This window comes from Aedes aegypti, chromosome 3 (assembly GCF_002204515.2).
Source record: "Aedes aegypti strain LVP_AGWG chromosome 3, AaegL5.0 Primary Assembly, whole genome shotgun sequence".
Classification (NCBI taxonomy): Eukaryota; Metazoa; Arthropoda; class Insecta; order Diptera; family Culicidae; genus Aedes; species Aedes aegypti.
Genome location: NC_035109.1, coordinates 8354308 through 8373199, shown reverse-complemented (window position 1 = coordinate 8373199; position 18892 = coordinate 8354308). Strand labels below are relative to the sequence as shown.

Below are 18892 nucleotides of genomic sequence, written 5' to 3'. Positions count from 1 at the left end.
TAAATGCAGACAAAAATAACCATTTTAGTTATATGAATTGAGTAATAGGGAATTACGCATGTTTTGAACCTTGTTATAAAGCATCCCCTTATTACGGTAAACCTAAAATTATTTTTTAAATTATCGATTAGCGTCTGCTTTGTAAGTAATATTGATAGGAAATAAAGAAAATTTCATTTCAAGTAGAATTACATACGATGTTCATTCGGTGGCCGTCTTGCCCCACACTGTCGAAAAATCGGTTATTTTGGATGATATTTGAAAAGCTCCAAAACTAATACTTTTTGAAATTATTTTCTTTTTAAATGGCACAGTGGTTATGAAAAGATGTGAAACTAACATCATGAGGCTAAATTAGTGGATTTTATAAGCTTTAGGCAAAGTTAGAGAACAATTTGCTTAAGGTGGCACACTTGCCCCAAATTCCGCTACAGTGATACATTTTGAAGTCAATTAAAACTATCAAGACTTAGTTTTATCACTTTGCAATGCAAGCTGAAAATTCATCATTGTTGCCAAAACGAAAGACGGGCTACTTAGCCTTAGGAAAAATTTTAATTCTATGGAATTCTGATCTGGAAATTGAAAGTGACTATATTTTGGGGGCCCAATCGCAAAAGGGTGTAAGTGAATCTACTGTTTTTAAGCTTTCTAATGATATTTTCAAGTGATGTTCATGCTCAACAGCTAAAAATAACATCATTCTGAAGATTAGCTTGTATTTTTAACTCCCTTACAATTTGTGTAGAACGTAAAATTTCTGAAAAAACTTCAAAGTAGTTTTTCCCAAAACAAAACATTGTCACCACTTTGTTTCTAAACTCTCATTTTCATACCACAAGACTAAGAAAGCTTTTCATCTTTCGGATCAGAGCGGTTCCATTTGAATTCGAATGTCGGTTTACTTTTGTATTTTTTTATTTGGCTGAAATTTGGCATATGCTTTCTTTATACCCAAAGGGGCCCAGATAGCCGTAGCGGTAAACGCGCAGTTATTCAGCAAGACCAAGCTGAGGGTCGTGGGTTCGAATCCCACCGGTCGAGGATCTTTTCGGGTTGGAAATGTTCTCGGCTTTCCAGGGCATAAAGTATCATCGTACCTGCCACACGATATACGCATGCAAAAATGGTCATTGGCATAGTAAGCTCTCAGTTAATAACTGTGGAAGTGTTCATAAGAACACTAAGCTGAGAAGCAGGCTCTCTCCCAGTGGGGACGTAACGCCAGAAAAAAGAAGAAGAATACCCAAAAATACCTATTTGCATCATCGGTTCGCCATTTTTCCCCTAGCGTTACTTTTGAGAAGGGCCTAAGAAAAAAAGCCTTAACAATTTTCAAAAAATTAAAACTCACAAACTATTTGTCTGATCGGTTTGGTGTCTTCCGCAAAGTTTTAGGTTATTGTTGGAACTATCTGGAAAAAATATACACTGTAAAAAAATGTTGTAATTTTTTTTTTCGAAAATAAACCATAAAATTCCATTTTCTCAAAAATCTTTTTTTTTTATTTTATAATTTGTTATATTTTAAAGTAGACAAAAAATGGAGTCTTTTGCACAGTGGGTCAAGATGGAGAAATCATGGACAAAAAAGTTATAATTTTTTAAAAAAGGTTGATTTTTTAATATGGTCTAAATAAACTTTTTGAATGCTTTTCGACCCGATTTTATGAAAGTACGCAAAATTTGCAACAAAAAAGGTATATGAGAAAATTTCGCTAATTGTTACCGTTTCCGAGATACAGCGATTTTAAAATTAAATTTACTGAAAATTCACAACTTTTGTTTGTTCTCGGATGCGGATGTTTTTCGAGTTGATAAAATAAAGAATATTTTTTTCTGAAAGCATTTTATTTCATGTTCTTATACAATGATGGAGCGTCCTATTTTGATACAGATTTCTTACTTTTTCATAATGTTTACATTTTTTTTACTATCATTACAGTATGAAAATTGCCTAACTTCTATTTTATCTACGGAAACTGGAATAAATGAATGGTATTTTTGTGTTCCCTGAATAGTTATTGCTTTCGAATATTGTTCATTAAGCTGCTCCTTGATATGTTCATACTCTGTTGTAGTTGCATGAGAAAAGAAAATTTGTGTTAGTTGCTCCTCCTTTTGCTTTTGAGCCCAAACAAATAATTCCTTGGCATTTTTGATGGGATGTTCACGTTCTTTAGCTAGACTAGCCCTTGTAGCCATGCGTTTTATTGTTCCCCCTAATGAATGTATTCAGGGACGTTGGAATCCGTTGTCTCAATCGATGTTGCTGACGTTGCTTCTAATGTCTCCTTACTAGAAACATTCAAGTTGGAGTTCGTTGATTCTATTGAAGTTGCTAACGTTGCTTCCAATGACTCCTGACTAGGAATATTCATATTGGAATCCGTTGACTGTATTGAAGTTGCTGATGCTTCTATTGTTTCCTCTTCCATGCAAACATCTTCCTCTTTACTACTTGATAAGTCTTCACTGCTTGATAATGCTGTTCTTTTGGCCAATTGTAAACACGGTGTCTTTGTGGAGTAACTTTATTACAAAAAAATAGGTAAGTCTGAAATTTCGAACTAAAAACAATTAGACTTTGCTCTTTCATTTGCGACCAAAATCAAAAAAATCGGTCGGGGGGTCCAGAACATTTTTTTTTTATTTTGTGTGAAGTATTCATGGATATGTGTTTTTGTACCGACACACATTGCGTTGAACATAGATACGGGACAAACTGCAAGATCAAACCATTTGAACACCTTGGCTTGGAAGATAAAGTTGTTCTTGCTCAAAAGAGCTGTAATAAGCATATATGACATATGATATACGCATAATTGCAAAACTGTCTCAAACGTCATTTTAATTATTTTCCACGAAAAACCTTGAAAATCGTACTTAAATTGGTCATAATGATGTAAGAAGTTATTAGGAAATATTTTTAATAGGTGAAGATGCATCGATATCAAACCTCAAATTTTCAAGAGCTTGTTTGTAGATTTGTATCTTGAGAACCTGACAACCTTTTGCGTTGAACATTTTATTGATTAGTCGCCACCAGCGAGTGACCAGTGAGTTACCGGTTGTCTGCTTCTATAGACTTGTGCTTTTGAAAATTCGTTTGGCTTCTATGTATATTCACCCTTAAAACCATTGATAACCGAGTGTGTAGCTCGTTGTTATTAGGCAGATAAACGGTCCAAAATAAAAACTGTTACCGCTGGGAGACAGAGGAGGATCTTCTCTTCGTCGTAGCATTGTGAAATAAAGTGTTAATCCATTCGTTTGCTCAGTAATAACAAGCTATTGCATTTAGGACGAGATCATAAATTATGCGAGATTTCTCTTTTTACTCGTAGGGGATGGTACACAAATTATGTCACGCTAAATTTCAATTTTTTCGACCCCCTCCCCCCCTTTGTCACACTTTCTGTATGAGTCCTCCGATAATTTTGTATGGCTTGTCACGCATGGCTTAAGGTGAAGATGAATCAAAGCCAAAGTTCAAATTTTCAAGAGCACGGATGTGGAGAACCAAACACCCGTTTGAGCTGAAAACTTAATCGATTGGTCACCACCAGCTAGTGACCAATCGATTAAGTTTTCAGCGTAAACGGATGTTTGGTTCTCCAGATCCGTGCTCTTGAAAATTTGAGCTTTGGCTTCGATTCATCTTCACCTTAACCCCCCCTTTGGAGCGTGACGTAATTTGTGCATGACCCCTAGATACAAAAGTGACTTATCCGCCTTTCAAACAACACAATTTCAGTTATTCGAATTAACTAGTAGAGGGCTTCGCATGTGATAAACCTTGTTATAAGCCAAGGTACTTGTTTGCAGTACTATAACCCCATATTAACCCCTCTACCGGTAGCTTCATTTTTTCAAAATATTCAAATCGCGATAACTTTTTTGTTTCTCAATATTTGTGAAAAAAAATTTCACAACTTCTCAAAAAACTCTCTAATTTTCAGAATCTGTATCGGTTTTGAGCATTGGTCATCTATATTCGGAGATATTTCAAAATTCCTTGGGGGACCGACGCATAGCCATAACTCTCGTAATTATCACTGGCTACAGATTTTTTCTCATATTCGGTTATTCGCTTTTCAAAAACTAAACTTTGATGAAAGTCTATTGTGAAGAAATTAAACAAATTGGTGTAACTGTTTTTGAGCAATGAGCTTTTATGTTTTTGGTATCACTCTAGCCGTAACGAGATCTTGAAAACTTATTAAAACATCATATTGCATTTTTATATGGGAAGTGTCGGTCCCCCAAGGAACACCAAAATATTTTTAAAACCAGTTGACCAATGGTCAATACCGACATAGATTCCAAAAGTAGAAGAGTTTTTTGAGAAGTTGTGAAAAAATGGTGGAAAATATAGAGAAACAAAAAAGTTATCGCGATTCAAATATATTTTTGTGCTGAAAAAATGAAGCTGCCGGTAGAGGGGTTAAGCAAAATAATAGCAAACAAACTCATGAATATCTCTTCTGCTATCTGTCGAATTGAATTTCTCTCTTCTGCAAATTTCTTTATTATGGTTTGAAGAATGAGCTTTTACAATGGGATAATAAGTTTGTACTTACACAACAGTACAAGCGTGTTTGGAACATACCTCAAAATTTCTTCATAGTAATTTCCATATAAAACTGCATTGTCTTCGGGCCACCTTAAATCACCACCTAGAAAGCTGCGAATTTCACAGAACACTATTTTTATAGTAAGGATAGTAAGGAACATATGTGAGATTGAATTCTCAAACATTTTTTAATTTTGAACCGCCCTAATGTACATAAACACATAGATAGGCAAATTCAAACATATGTGCAAGTCTCTCGAAATCAAACAAAAAAAAAATACTCTGGACCCCCCGACCGATTATTTTGGTTTTAGCAGCAAATGAACGCGAGAAACCTAGACTTTATTGTGGAGAAGTTTCAGACTTACCTATTTTTTTGTAATAAACTTGTTCTACGAAACACACCGTGTAAACGACACGAATCGCAAATTTTAAATTGTTTATTAAGCTGATTTTCATCTGCAAATCCTAGTTCAACTAATTTGGCAATATTAGTTTCCGTGAGATTTCGGTAACTTTTTGAACACTTTTCGAAAACACATTTACACAACCTTTGTTGATGGTTCTAAGCTATCTTTTACTTTTCACTTGATTATCACTTGCTTGTGCCTTTGCTGCATCAGCTCTCTTTTATATCAACATGGGTACTTGAATCAACTATTAGGTAAGTTAATAAATTAAGAACTAAAACTTAATTTTTAAAAAATGATTTCGGATGACTAACTTAAGACTGAACTAGCTATTTGAACTGAACGAACTGAACAAGCTGTCGCTATCGAGCCACATGCTCTTTTATTGGATATTAATTTATGTTTATGTTTTGATAAATTCCAAACGATGTTTTGACTGGCTGTCGGTTCTGGGATCGTCGATGCCTGGTGCTTAACTGGTGTGTTACTAGGGTGGTGCTAACTCCTCCGCCTTCAAAAGACTTTGTCCTCAAAGTCTTATTGAGCGTTCTTGTGTCGGCATGTTTAAAAATTTCTGAATTTCCAAGAAACGTTCTGTAGAAATGTCTGTATAACTTGATGATTCATTTTCAGGTTTACGAATTTCTTCTGATATGGGAGCTGTAGCAGTTGGTTGTTCACTTATTTTGATATTGATATTTGTTTGTTTTGGTTTCCAATACTTGATAATTATTCCAATTACTAGCATTATGATTATAATAAGTATTCCAGAACTACCCATTATTTCAAAAATATGCTGTTTCCATTTTAGTGACTCATTTTGTAGATACACATGTTCCAAAATACCTCTATGGTTTAGCGTTAAATTTGCCAAAAATTCCGGTGATGGAATATCGATTATTGAATCTTCTTCTACCAATAATCCTGTTGTTGGTCTAAAGGTTTTGCTGTTGAGGTTGATGATAGAGTTGCGGTATATATTATTGTCCAAATATAATTCACAATGTTCGAATTGAATTATATAAGATCCTTTTAACCTCTGAGTATTGTTAGTACAATTTGAGTGTAAACTAACATTTACATCATTGAGTAAAAGAGTTGCTTCATCTATGTGTTTGATGTTTCCAGTTGTATACACTTTTTCATATGTACAGTTGGCGTGTTGTATTCTGATGAGATTGCGGATGCATTGACTTGGAGTTTTTAGGATTTTGGTATCACAAATATAGAGAGTTTCATCTTGTGTACATTCATTGCTGATTTCATATATTTTTGTTGAATTGTAGAGAATGTAATTTGAATAAAGATGTACCCTTTTTTGATTTTGTACCAAAGAGTCTATGAATTCATATTCATATGTTTCTGATGATAATTGAGGTATTTTTAGCATATAAATTACATGTGTATTATTCATTGTAACTTGGGCTGATGATTTCGATAAGAGTTTTTCAAATGTTGTAACATGAACATTTTGCTGCTCTAAAAATGGTTTTATTTTGGCATATTCTGTCATTGACAAAATTCTGCTGCTTGGAATACCATGTTTCGCTAGTAATATCGCATCTTCCAAAACTTCTAGTTGATTTTGTACAGCATCTATATTGAGTATCGCAATAAGTATATTCATTTCCACTTCATGTTGTAATTTTGTTTTGAAATCCAGTTCAAGAAGGTCGTTTGTAATTTTGCTGATTTGTTGAATCCTTGTATCCATAGCATTGTTGACAAAAACTTGTTGATTGTTATATTCGATCAAATTATTCATCGTTTGGTTGATAATCCTTAGATCTTCAGCATCTGGATTTCCTGCTATCCATTTCCATGCAGTGCCTAGACTATCCCAACGTTTTCTTCGATGAACATTAGGTTTTAGTTTATAATAAGTGTTATACAAATGTGCATGTTTTTTCTTCAATACTTGATACAATTTTCCACTTAGTTTATTAGTTCTTAACATCTCATCAAAATTTTCAATTATGTCTTCAAAGTATGTGAAATTAACTGGTTGGATTATTCTTACATGTCCTAATTGAAGTTTGGCTTTTCCTATGGGTATGATGGCTAAAGGATTTTTATTCAAGTCGTGTATTCTGATAGTTGATTCCACATGGCTGTACATCGTGTAAACAAGAATTGTTCTAAAAATAAAAGAATAAAAATTAATGTGTTATTTTTTTCTGATATTCATTTTATGAATTTTACGGTTATTTGAATCAATAATATATGTGTCGAAATCTTCTTTAACTTGAATCTTTTTATACCTACTTTTTCTTTTAGAAATTTCTTTCGCTTTTTCAAATACATAAGATCCTGGTTGAAAATTTGGATATTGTTTATCTAATATTTTCTCATTTTTTTCGTTATATAAATTCAAAATTTTCTCGTGACTTTTAGTTTTTCTTCTGGCTATTTCCTGTTCATCCAAATTTTGGTTCGTTTCACCGATATAAATATTGTGTGGCGTGTTTTTTACAAAACTGTGTATAGTGTTATTATATTTGTAAACTGATGAACGAATCAATTGTGGTATATCTATTTGAGGTGTCTCTTTTTTAAGACATCTTGCTATTTCCCTTAAAGTCGAATGACAACGTTCAATTTGTCCATTCGTCTCTGATCTGTTTATAGGAGTTTTATAAATTTCAATATTCAAATCTCTTAACCGCTGTTCAATAATATTTGAGTTGAAAGAACTTTCATTGTCCATAATAATTGTTTTTGGTATGTTCCATTCGTGTATCAAATCTAATAAGGCATCTTCTATATCAAGAAGTGATTTACTTTCAATTGCTTTATATTTCAAATATTTTGAAAATTTATCTGTTGAAGTCAAAAACAAATTATCTTGATCATATGTGAAAATATCTATGTGAATTATTTGAGATGGATAAGTTGGAATTGGTGTTTTGAATGGTATAAATTTCTGTGGATTTCTTTGATATTTTTCTGTTTTACATATATCACACGTGTTTACAAATTGTTCAACCATTTTTGTCATTTTAGGAAAGTAATAATGTTTCAAAAGTTGTTCTGCATTCTCTTTTGCATTTCTATGAGCGAATTGATGAATCTTTTTTATTTCTTCTAATTGGTTTTCCTGGTTATTTAAATCTTGAACTTTGATTTGAGAATATCTGACTTTCATCAATCTAGGATTGAACGTTTCTTTAAAAATTTCTTGAATTTCACCCATAATAGGTTCATCTGTATAAATACCATTTATAACATTTGGATTTAAATATTTCTTAAGTTGTTGTTTCAAAAAATCTCTTGAGAATCTAGGTTCAATGAAAATATGTCTTTTGTAATTATCGAATGGTACAACTAAACCGTATCTTGATTTGGTTCCAATTTTGAAAAATAATTGATTTTTGAAAACATTTATTGGAGCTTCTGTAGATGGAATAAAAGAGCTGTCGTCATCATCTGCTGAGTGTTGGGTCGCAGTTAGAGAATTTATTTGAATACGTGATAAGGCATCAGCTACTACATTAGCTTTGCCTGGTTTATATAAAATCTCATGGTCGTGCTCTTCAATAAAAGCCTTCCATCTCTTAAGCTTTGCATTATTATTCTTTGGAGATATTGTGAAAGTTAAAGGTTGGTGGTCTGTATAAATTACAACTTTATGACCATAAATAAAATTTCTAAGAGTATGCAATGCCCAAACTATTGCAAGCATCTCTTTTTCATTAGTTGCATAATTTTCTTCTGTGCTTGATAAAGTTTTAGAAATGAAAGTAATTGGTCTTTCTCCATCATGAAAGTTTTGAGACAACACAGCACCTATTGCTTTATTTGATGCATCAGTTGTAAGTAAAAAAGGTTTATTAAAATCAGGAAATGCTAAAACATCTTCTGATGACAAGATTTCTTTCAGTAATTTAAAAGCTTTCTTTCCTTCACTATCTAATGTTATATTAAAATTTTTAGATTCATTTTTTGAAATTTGTCTATGTCCATTTTCTCCTTTTAGATATCTAGTGAGTGGCTTAGCAATTTTAGCATAATTTTTTACAAATCTCCTGTAATATCCGGATAATCCAAGAAATGCTCTTAATTCTTTTAAGTTTCGTGGTTCTGGATAATTTTGAATACTCTCAATTTTTTTAGGATTTGGTTTCAACCCATTTTTGGATACAATAAATCCAAGGAATTCAACTTCTGTTTTCAACCATTCAGATTTGTCTGATTGTATTTTAAAATTTGCTTTACGAAGTGTTTCAAGAATTATTTTTAAATTTTTCAGTTGTTCTTCTAAAGTTTCTCCAAATATAATTATGTCATCAATATAGACATAACATATTTTTCCAATATATTTGTGTAAAACATCATCCATTACACGCTGAAAAATGGCAGGGGCATTTTTCAATCCAAAAGGTAGCCGAACGAATTCATACTTTCCATTATTGACGGAAAAAGCTGTTTTTTCAATATCGTTATCATTCAGAGGGATCTGGTGAAAACCAGATGCTAAGTCAAGGGTTGTGAAGTATTTCATTTTACCTAAATTAGCCAAAATAGTAGACGTATCGGGAATCGGGTATCTATCACTTATCGTTTTTTGATTTAATTTGCGATAATCAATAACAAGTCTAAACTTTTTCTTGCCAGAGGCATCTAACTTTTTGGGAACTATCCATACGGGAGAATTATATGGAGACCTGGATGGTCTTATTATTCCATCATGTAACATTTTTTCAATTTGGTTACAAACTTCGCTTTTAAAAGCTTGAGGATATGGATAAGATTTTGAATACACAGGGTTTTCATCAACGGTTCTAATATCGGCTTTTATCTTGGTTGTAAATGTCAATTTCTCATCCGGAGGTAAAAAAAGGTCTTTATATTGTTGTAATAATTCATGAATTTTTTCTTTCTCAAATTTTTGAAGATGGTCATCCCGAATATTTATTTGATTGATTATTTGTAGCTTACGTTGTAATAGAGGAATTTCAAATTTTGAATCAATTATTAATTTTTCGTTTGATGTATCAATAACAGCTTTTATTTCCTTAAGCGTGTCATGACCTATTATTGCATCGAATGATTTTAGTTTAGGCATATGAAAAAGTTTCACGTTAACATTTGAGTATGGTGCAAAAATTTTACCTTGAGAAAATTTCTCAATTTTTATGTCTCCTCCTATTGATGAAACATAAAAAGGATTTTCAACCGCATGGGATATTTTAGTATATTTAGGATGAATAAAATTTTTATTCGATCCAGTGTCAACTAAAATTTGCAATGGGTTTTCCAGTTTTCCATTACCATAATGTAGAAAATATGGTAATGATGATTTTATTCTAAAAAATTCAATTCACAATCTTCTACAATCTCTTCATTGGATTGATCATCAATTGGTTGTTGATATTCAAAATTTTTACAATATTTTTCAAAAGAAGTCATTTCTGGATCTTCATTATTTACTAAATATGGTAGTTCTTGAAAATAACTTTCAGAATCATCAGATTCAATATGGAAATTACGAGGTCGGTTAGCATAATTTACCATATTACTTCTAATTGAGGGGTCCACTTCCATTGGAACTGGCTTTGGTTGGAAAGTATTGGGTTGATTTATTGGTTGTTGTTTTAGCTGAGTTGTGAATTGAGGAACTGATTGTGTTCTAGGTGGGAAATTCATATGTGGAGGAAATTGTGGTCTTGTGAATTGGAAGTGTGGTGTAGGTTTTGGCATGTGTGGTATCATAGGTTGCCTATTTTGAAACTGATAATTTGGCATTTGTCTGTGTTGAAATGGATTATTTTGCATATTATTGCTATTCGGTATCCTAAATGGTACTTTAGGTGGAATTAAAGGTGGCAATTTTGTAGATGAAAAACCTTTTGACGTTGAAGGCATTTCATGGTTTCTTGTTTTTGTCATTATTTTTCGAAACTCGATGTTTTGATAAGTTATGCAATACGCATATGCATTAGCTAAAGATTCAGGTTCATAATTTTTGAGAAACTTACCAATATCACCATCTAAACCCCTAATGAACGCATCAATTGCCTTTTTGTTATACATACTTATCATAGCTTTTGAAGCTTCTGGATGCTGGTAATTTTGATTAGTTTTAATTTGTCCTGCAATTAGAGAAAGTAATTTATTTATTTCGTCGTAATAAATTTTCAATTGTCTTCCTGATTGCGTGATATTCATCAGTTGGTAGTCCAAAGTCGTGAGATCTCGTTTCTCACCATAATATGTTAACAATGTTTTTTTTATGAGATTCCAATTTATATTCACATCTGAATTTACGAGAGCCGTATTTGCTTCTCCCCTAATTTTTCTACGTATAGTTGTGCAGATTGCATAGAATTTATTTTTTTGCTGCACAGAACTTGAGGGATTAACTTGATAAGCTTTGACAAGAGCATCCACATCTCGAATCCAGCTGCTTAACTCGTTTGATGAACCTTCAAAATTAGGTATGGTGTTTATTAAATCCGGAATCTTTTCTATTGAAGATGGATCAGCTGGTGAACCATCCGGGTTTAAATAATAAAGAATTGGATCATTATAATCCAATTCCGTTGGCACCACATTTTGTTTTTCCAAAAATTCTAAGCGATCGAGTATATTCTGAATATCGTTAGGCATATTTAGATTTAATGAGCCGAATTGTTCTATTATTTGATCCAGATTTTTTTATTTAATTGATTGGAATTATTTGAGAACTTTTTTATTTAGTTACACAATTATAAACTACACTTGCAAACACTTAATACACTTATGCACTTAATTTTTCTTTCTACTCTGAAAAAATAATAATTTGTTAATTATACTTACAATAGTATTCTTATCATACTCTGAATACTCTATTCCTGTAACGGCGAGTACTTCAGTTGTCCGTCGGTTCCGTCCTGTTACGTCGAAACTCTTTAGTTCGGGTATCCGTCCTCTAACGTCGGAACTCCTGTTGTTTTAAGACCAGACACGAGCCTCAACTGTCCCAGCGAAGATGCGCTGATCCCGTTTTTCCTATATGGTGGTGACTAGGGGCGCTTTCTTCACGTCTGCTGCTGTAGTAGCGGTCGCCACTTGTGCTGCGGTAAAGTTGAAATTTTCGGATAATGCTCGCGATATTTTAACACTCACGACACAATTAACCTACACTCGCGCTGGTCCCTATTCGGGCGCCAGTTAATAAATTAAGAACTAAAACTTAATTTTTAAAAAATGATTTCGGATGACTAACTTAAGACTGAACTAGCTATTTGAACTGAACGAACTGAACAAGCTGTCGCTATCGAGCCACATGCTCTTTTATTGGATATTAATTTATGTTTATGTTTTGATAAATTCCAAACGATGTTTTGACTGGCTGTCGGTTCTGGGATCGTCGATGCCTGGTGCTTAACTGGTGTGTTACTAGGGTGGTGCTAACTGGTACGTTTCTGTCCGACCACAAAAATATACCAACGTGCTGTACTTTAAGAAAACATCAGGTATATTTGTGTGAGACAACTGGGCACGCTACTCCTCTACTCATAAAGCTTTTGTTTTTGAATGGAAATATTTCATTATCTTATATCGATATAAATGCATTTCACGTATTGATTGCTTAATATTCGATATTTTTAACTTTTAACATTTTGTTCCATATTTTCTTGGTAATTTCATTTCAAAATATCACAATGTTGAATGTTGAAGTTGTGTTTCGTTAAAAATATAAATAAATCATTTTTACAGGGCACATTTCTTATTTCGCCTCATAGCATGAAAAATTACCAAATCAATATTTTTTCAAACATTCTAGTCAAAAAGTATCTGCTCTTTAGGACAATGAACAGATTTCTAGGCTTATGAGCCTCGAAAAACATTCGAAAATGACCGAAAATTGGAAATTATATCATAATTTTGTATTAAAATCGCTGTATCTTTAAAACGGTAAAAGTTAGCCTGATTTTCTAGTATACCTTTTTTGTTTTAAATGTTGCGTACTTTCATAAAATCGAGTTGAAAAACATTTAAAACGTTTATTATGACCATTACCAAAACTTCACCTTTTTTAAAAAATCATAACTTTTTTGTTCATGATTTCTCCATCTTGACCCACTGTGCAAAAGATTTCATTTTTGTCTACTTTAACAAAAAAAAAAAAAATAAATAAATACGATTTTTGAGAAAATTGATTTCAAGCTTAATTTTCGAAATATAAAAACATACAGCATTTTTTTACAGTGTATATTTTTTTCCAGATAGTCCCAAGAATAACCTAAAACTTTGCGGAAGACACCAAACTGATCGAACAAACCGTTTCTATGTTACAATTCAAAAGTAAGGCTAGAGTCAAAATGGCGAACCGATGATGCAAAAAGGCATTTTTGGGCATAAAGCAAGCATGTGCAAATTTCATCCAAATCAAAAAATATAAAAATGAAATTTGGGAAAAAAGTCGTCATTTTCTGTGGAACCGCTCATCATTCATTGTCAACTTTTGTAATCATTTATGTTTATGAATATAATTTTTTGAACAACTCTAATGAATATACTTTATATTTGAATCAATTTTAAACTTGTTTCACTAAAAAAAACTAAAATAAACCAAACTGCTCGCCTTTACAATTGGTGAGGTTGGTATATTCTCCTCATTTATATCTAGATTAATGAACAGCAACACGTCTGTGTATTTGTGTACTTTTAATTTTTTTTCATAAAAGTGACCCGTATAATCGCAAAAATTTTCAAGAGATAGGGTAACGGTCGTATTTTGGACCCCCTAAGGAAGTGATTTTAGTTTTTGTCCCAATTAATTAATTGCACAGCGTAACCAAGTCAAAGAACATGCCAAAATGTAGAGTCATGTAGGATCCAAAAACCGTCAAAGAACATGACTGGAACTTCTCCAACAATTCTGAAAAAAAAAAAAATCTTTTGGAAAATCTTTTTAATCTGCTCTGAATATTTCTATAAAAAATGCCATAAAACATGAGTGGGAATTTAATTAAACAATTATTCAGAAATTAACTAAAAACTACATCCAGAAATTTTTACGGCAGTTCTGAATTACTTAAGAATTTCTGGAAAGTGGGCTGTAGAAGTTCTATAGAAATTGCTCTGAAAATCGTCAAGAGATTCAGCAATGCTTCTATAGATTTGTGGGCTTCGTAGCCGTGCGGTTAGTGTCACCGAGGCATTTAGCCGCATCGTGCTAAGGAGTGTGGGTTCGATTCCCGCCTCAGGCCGAAAAACTTTTCGAGAGGAATGTTTTCCGACTGTGCCACTGGGCGTTGCATGCTAGTCCGTTGTCTAGTGTGGTGCTTCCTTCAAAGGGCAAATAGCCCACTGGAAGCATTAACGTGTAGTGTTTTTTTTCTTTTTAAAAGATTATATTAAGAGTTATTACACGTTCAGAAATTGGGTCCTAAAATGTTTAATGAAATCTTGTTTTTATTTAATGACACGAAAGAGCATGTTACTGCAACTATTTTACCATTTTTTTCCCGCTCAAATAACGGCTACATCATATTTAAACTTTAATTTTAAAATTGGGTCCATAAACGAACCTTGACACTTTTGATCATGTTTGACGTTCGCTTAATCGACAAAAACACCACAGGGCTTTTAGTTTTAACACTGGGGTTGTTCCTATCTGACATTTCGGAAGGGACACGGAAAGCAAAATACACCCAAAATTTGAGTTTAAGCCAAGGATTGTGGCAAAGTCTAAAAAAAATGTTTTTTGGACACAAACCAAAGAAAAACATTTAAAAATTGAGTAAACATGTGTTTTTGGCCTAAACTTAAGCGTTTGGCATTTAAATTGGGAGAGGTCTTTAGGACCCTATTGCTAGAACCACCACAATTGTGCAGTATATAACACGATGTGATTGGTTTGATTTTAATCTATAACTTCTTTTAAAGATTCTTCTTGAATCTCTGATAATTCTATATGACACTAGACACTACCGTTCTATGTCACCATTTACCGTGCATATAGTTTTAGTCTTGATTTTATTTTGTATCTTGAAAAAACGTTGTTGATGGAGCAACTATGTTGCTAATAGTGTGCGCACTCATTTTTAGGAGTATTCAAATCTTCATTTACAATAAAAACCATAAAAAGGTTAAAAATTGTCTAAATAATTATTTTTTCACTAAAACCGTTATAGGAGGTTTGACTGTATTGTCCAAGCCATTCCATATTCACTCAAAAACTAAATATGAAGTAGTTTAATCACGACAAAACAATAAATCTAATACTACCGAATAATTTCATGGCTTTCACACTAATGCACGGTAATAGAAACCATATATATTGAAAAGGGTCCATGCACCGTGAATTTGGGTTTCGACTGAGACACAATAAAAAATTCTAATTTGCATGAAATCTCATTGCTTATACGAATGGTATTTACAGTGAAAACTTGTTGAAATTAAAAAAAAATCATACTCTGGCGTTTATATGAAAAATGTCAATTTTTGGCGTTTCTACTAAGAGTGCACGGATAAAAATCTGATCCCAACACCATGATTTACAAATCATGAAATTCATAAATTGGTTAGGTCATAATATCAGGATCACAAATCATGGTTCCTGGAGTCATAATTATGATTCCTCATAAGCGTAACATCCAGTGTGAAAACACTAAGCGGCGCACTTTGCTTCATCTCATTCGTATCGATCACTCTAAATTCAAAATGACGAAGTGGTTGAGTGTTTGAGTACGTGGCTCGCAATCGGAAGGTTCTTAGCTCGAATCACAATGTATGCTATTTTTTACTTTTTTTTTATTTTGTCGATCATAAACGGATGCGCGACTCAGCATTTTTGGCATTTGTATCATGATTCCGAGCAATCAGCTACAAAAACCTAACGCATGTGTTGCGTTACGGCAATCTGACTCATGATATCATGAGTCCAAATCATGGTGTATTTTCATAAGACGAAAACACGCTGGAATCATGATATCATGAGTCATAATCTTGTTTTTGGATTCTGATTTCTACCCGTGTGTTGAAAATTCTCATTATCAAACAGAATTCACATGATTTTGACTACATAAGGTTTTTCAAAATGCTTTGTGACAAAACCTACTTCATTTCATCAGTTTTATGTTATTTTGCTGGCAAAAGAATAATTTGTGAAAATTGTATGAATATTCTGTAGCCATTTGTATATGTGCACGGTGAATGGAGGCCGCACGGTGACTGGTGACTTAATGGTACACACTTCCCGCGCCACTGCCTTCAGTCAAATGGTTCTAACGTTTTGATTCATATTACCGGACACTTAAGGCCTCAGTGGAGTACTTATCAAACAGCATATATAACAAATCATTCTGTATGATGCCTTCACACTATCGAGCACTCAAAACAATTAACTTTTGAATGGTGGGTGAAGGCTTTAATTTCTCAACTTGAATAATCCATCCATCTATCTAAATAAATAAAAATGGATTGCCCAGTGAACCACGTATCGTAGAAGAATGGGCATCCAAAATCACATATTCGTGCGTCCGAAATCAGAATCGCACAACATGCCAGATAAGGCGTTATCAATGTCAACACAAGTTGTATATAAATCTCCAATACGATTATAAACGACAATCTGTGTCGACAGCGAAACATGTCGTAAATAGTGCAACATAGAATCGCCTTAAGTTGTATAAACTGACAGATCATATATCAATCCAGAAAGCATCATATGAAATCGCAATAACTTAGCAAAAATTGTCTCCCAAACTTGGTATCTGCTGACGATGGGCCTCAAAGGACAACAAAGCAAATGTCGCTGTACATGAAACATGCTTTAATGTTGGCATATAATCACTCTTCAGATATGAAACCCCTGATGGTACAGTGGTAAGGTGTCCGATTCCAAATCCAGAGATCCCGTGTTCGAGTCTTTCTGAGAACTTTTTTTATTTTCATCCAAATGTTATGGCATCGTATATCTGGTCGCAGAAAGTCTGAAAAAGTCGTGCCAAGTACGTATATAGCCTCCACTTTGGTAGGTATATAGCCTTTTCATGCATTCTATACGATTGAATTGATTCATATAGAATGATGTATAACAAAAGTTATACCAACCAAAATGTTTACTGGGTGGTGTTTGTATGTCACGAAATTGTATTCAAATTGGTCAACGTAGATGCACATTTTTTTTTATTCATCTAGGGTTTCAACGTATTCGTGTGAAGAGAAGGTTTAGAAAAGTCCCCGGAATAGTTGAATAAACGGGAGAAAACATAGTTTTTTTTTAATGTATTAGAAACCTCTGATTAGAATCTCAATAGAGAAACTAAAAAGTAAATTGGAGTACCTTGTACCTTTTAATTCCGCTTTAAATGCTTGTGGGCTTCGTAGCCGTGCGGTTAGTGTCACCAAGGCATTTAGCCACATCGTGCTAAAGAGTGTGGGTTCGATTCCCGCCTCAGGCCGAAAAACTTTTCGAGAGGAATATTTTCCGACTGTGCCACTGGGCGTTGCAACGCGTTGTCTAGTGTGGTGCTTCCTTCAAAGGGCAAACAGCCCAAGTAGTATTAACGTGTAGGTGTCTTTTCTTCTTTAAATGCTTATCTTTGACAGATACGCGTATTTCGACTACCTGAGTCTTCTTCAGTGTCAGTTACTCGTATCCAGAGAAAACATATCTGTTAATTTGTATGGGTACATGTCATTTTTAAACTGCCTACTTGGTGGCAAGACGAAGTTTCCCGGGACCACTAGTTTTTTTTTTTTAAAATATAATAGTGTGGGCTTCTCATGATTCTTATTCACGACACTTCCATACTTTTAACTCATATTCCGGAAGTTTTGATACGAATTCTAGACAGCTTTTAAAATCATAGATAGAAAAATCAAATAATCATTTGAAATTGTCAAACGGATTCGTTTTTGGCAACATATTTGAATACCATGAACAATTGTATTTTTTAAATCATCATGGTGTCTTTTGGTTCAGACATTTAAAAAATAGGTCAGTTTCATACCGACCTCATTCCAGAGCACCATCTGCGTTTTTTAATGACAGTACGCTTTTTTCGCTTACATGAATTTGCAATTCAGCCGAAATATATTTTTTAGTACAAATTAGGAAGATTAGTGTCATAATTGAGTGTGATAATGATCATGGTGAAATCAATAAAATTGAATAAAAACGTTTTTCGCTGTTTTCGTTGCAATTTTGTGCGATTTTCAATGTCATTTTTTAGGTCGATAAATAACCAAATTTCTGAAACTATTGCCGATAGCCAACTTGTGCACTGTCATAGTATGTATTACGTGCAAAACATATGTTAAATTTGCCCTCAAAAAGCTTATTGAAGGACCTAAACTTTAATCAACTCTGGGGGCAAAACGCCCACCCCTATTTCATAACACCAAAACAGCCGTTTGAATTCAAATTCTACCAAACGTAATGCCACGTTGAAGTTACGCAAAAAAGGGACCTTACAAATGCACATTTTTCGCATCAGCATGTATACTATTATTGAACAATAACATCTGAACAAACGCCCGGATGTATGCAACCCATATACAAGCATGATTGTGTGCGTTCGTTTACAGCATGGCTAACGCCGAACTCATGTGGGGCGTTTTACCCCGCAAAACAATACATATGCAGTTAAGCAAGCATTTTTTTAAAATTAATTTATAAACCCCAGAAAAGTTAAAATGGATACCTGTTTCTACTATTTGGTAGAAAACATGTTTGTCTATCCAACCATAATTAAAAAAGATCATAAAATGATTTTCACATCTAAAATCGCTGTTCTCCTTAACGTTAGCAAACTACCCCCAGTCCCCCTATAAATAGTGCGCATCTCCTTCCATTCCTTCGGCATGGTGAAATATATTAATTTCCTATAAAATTAATTGTTCGCCGTCAACATTCAGCTCAAAAATATAAACACAATTGCTTTTGACCGATCAATCATAATAGCTGCTC

At 33.4% G+C, this 18892-nt stretch overlaps 1 protein-coding gene across 3 annotated transcripts in view; it reads right to left on the bottom strand.

Moving 5' to 3' along the window:
• LOC5571895 (1-phosphatidylinositol 4,5-bisphosphate phosphodiesterase) overlaps positions 1 to 18892 on the bottom strand; it is a 365353-nt gene that overhangs the window by 131675 nt on the left and 214786 nt on the right. The window lies entirely within an intron of this gene.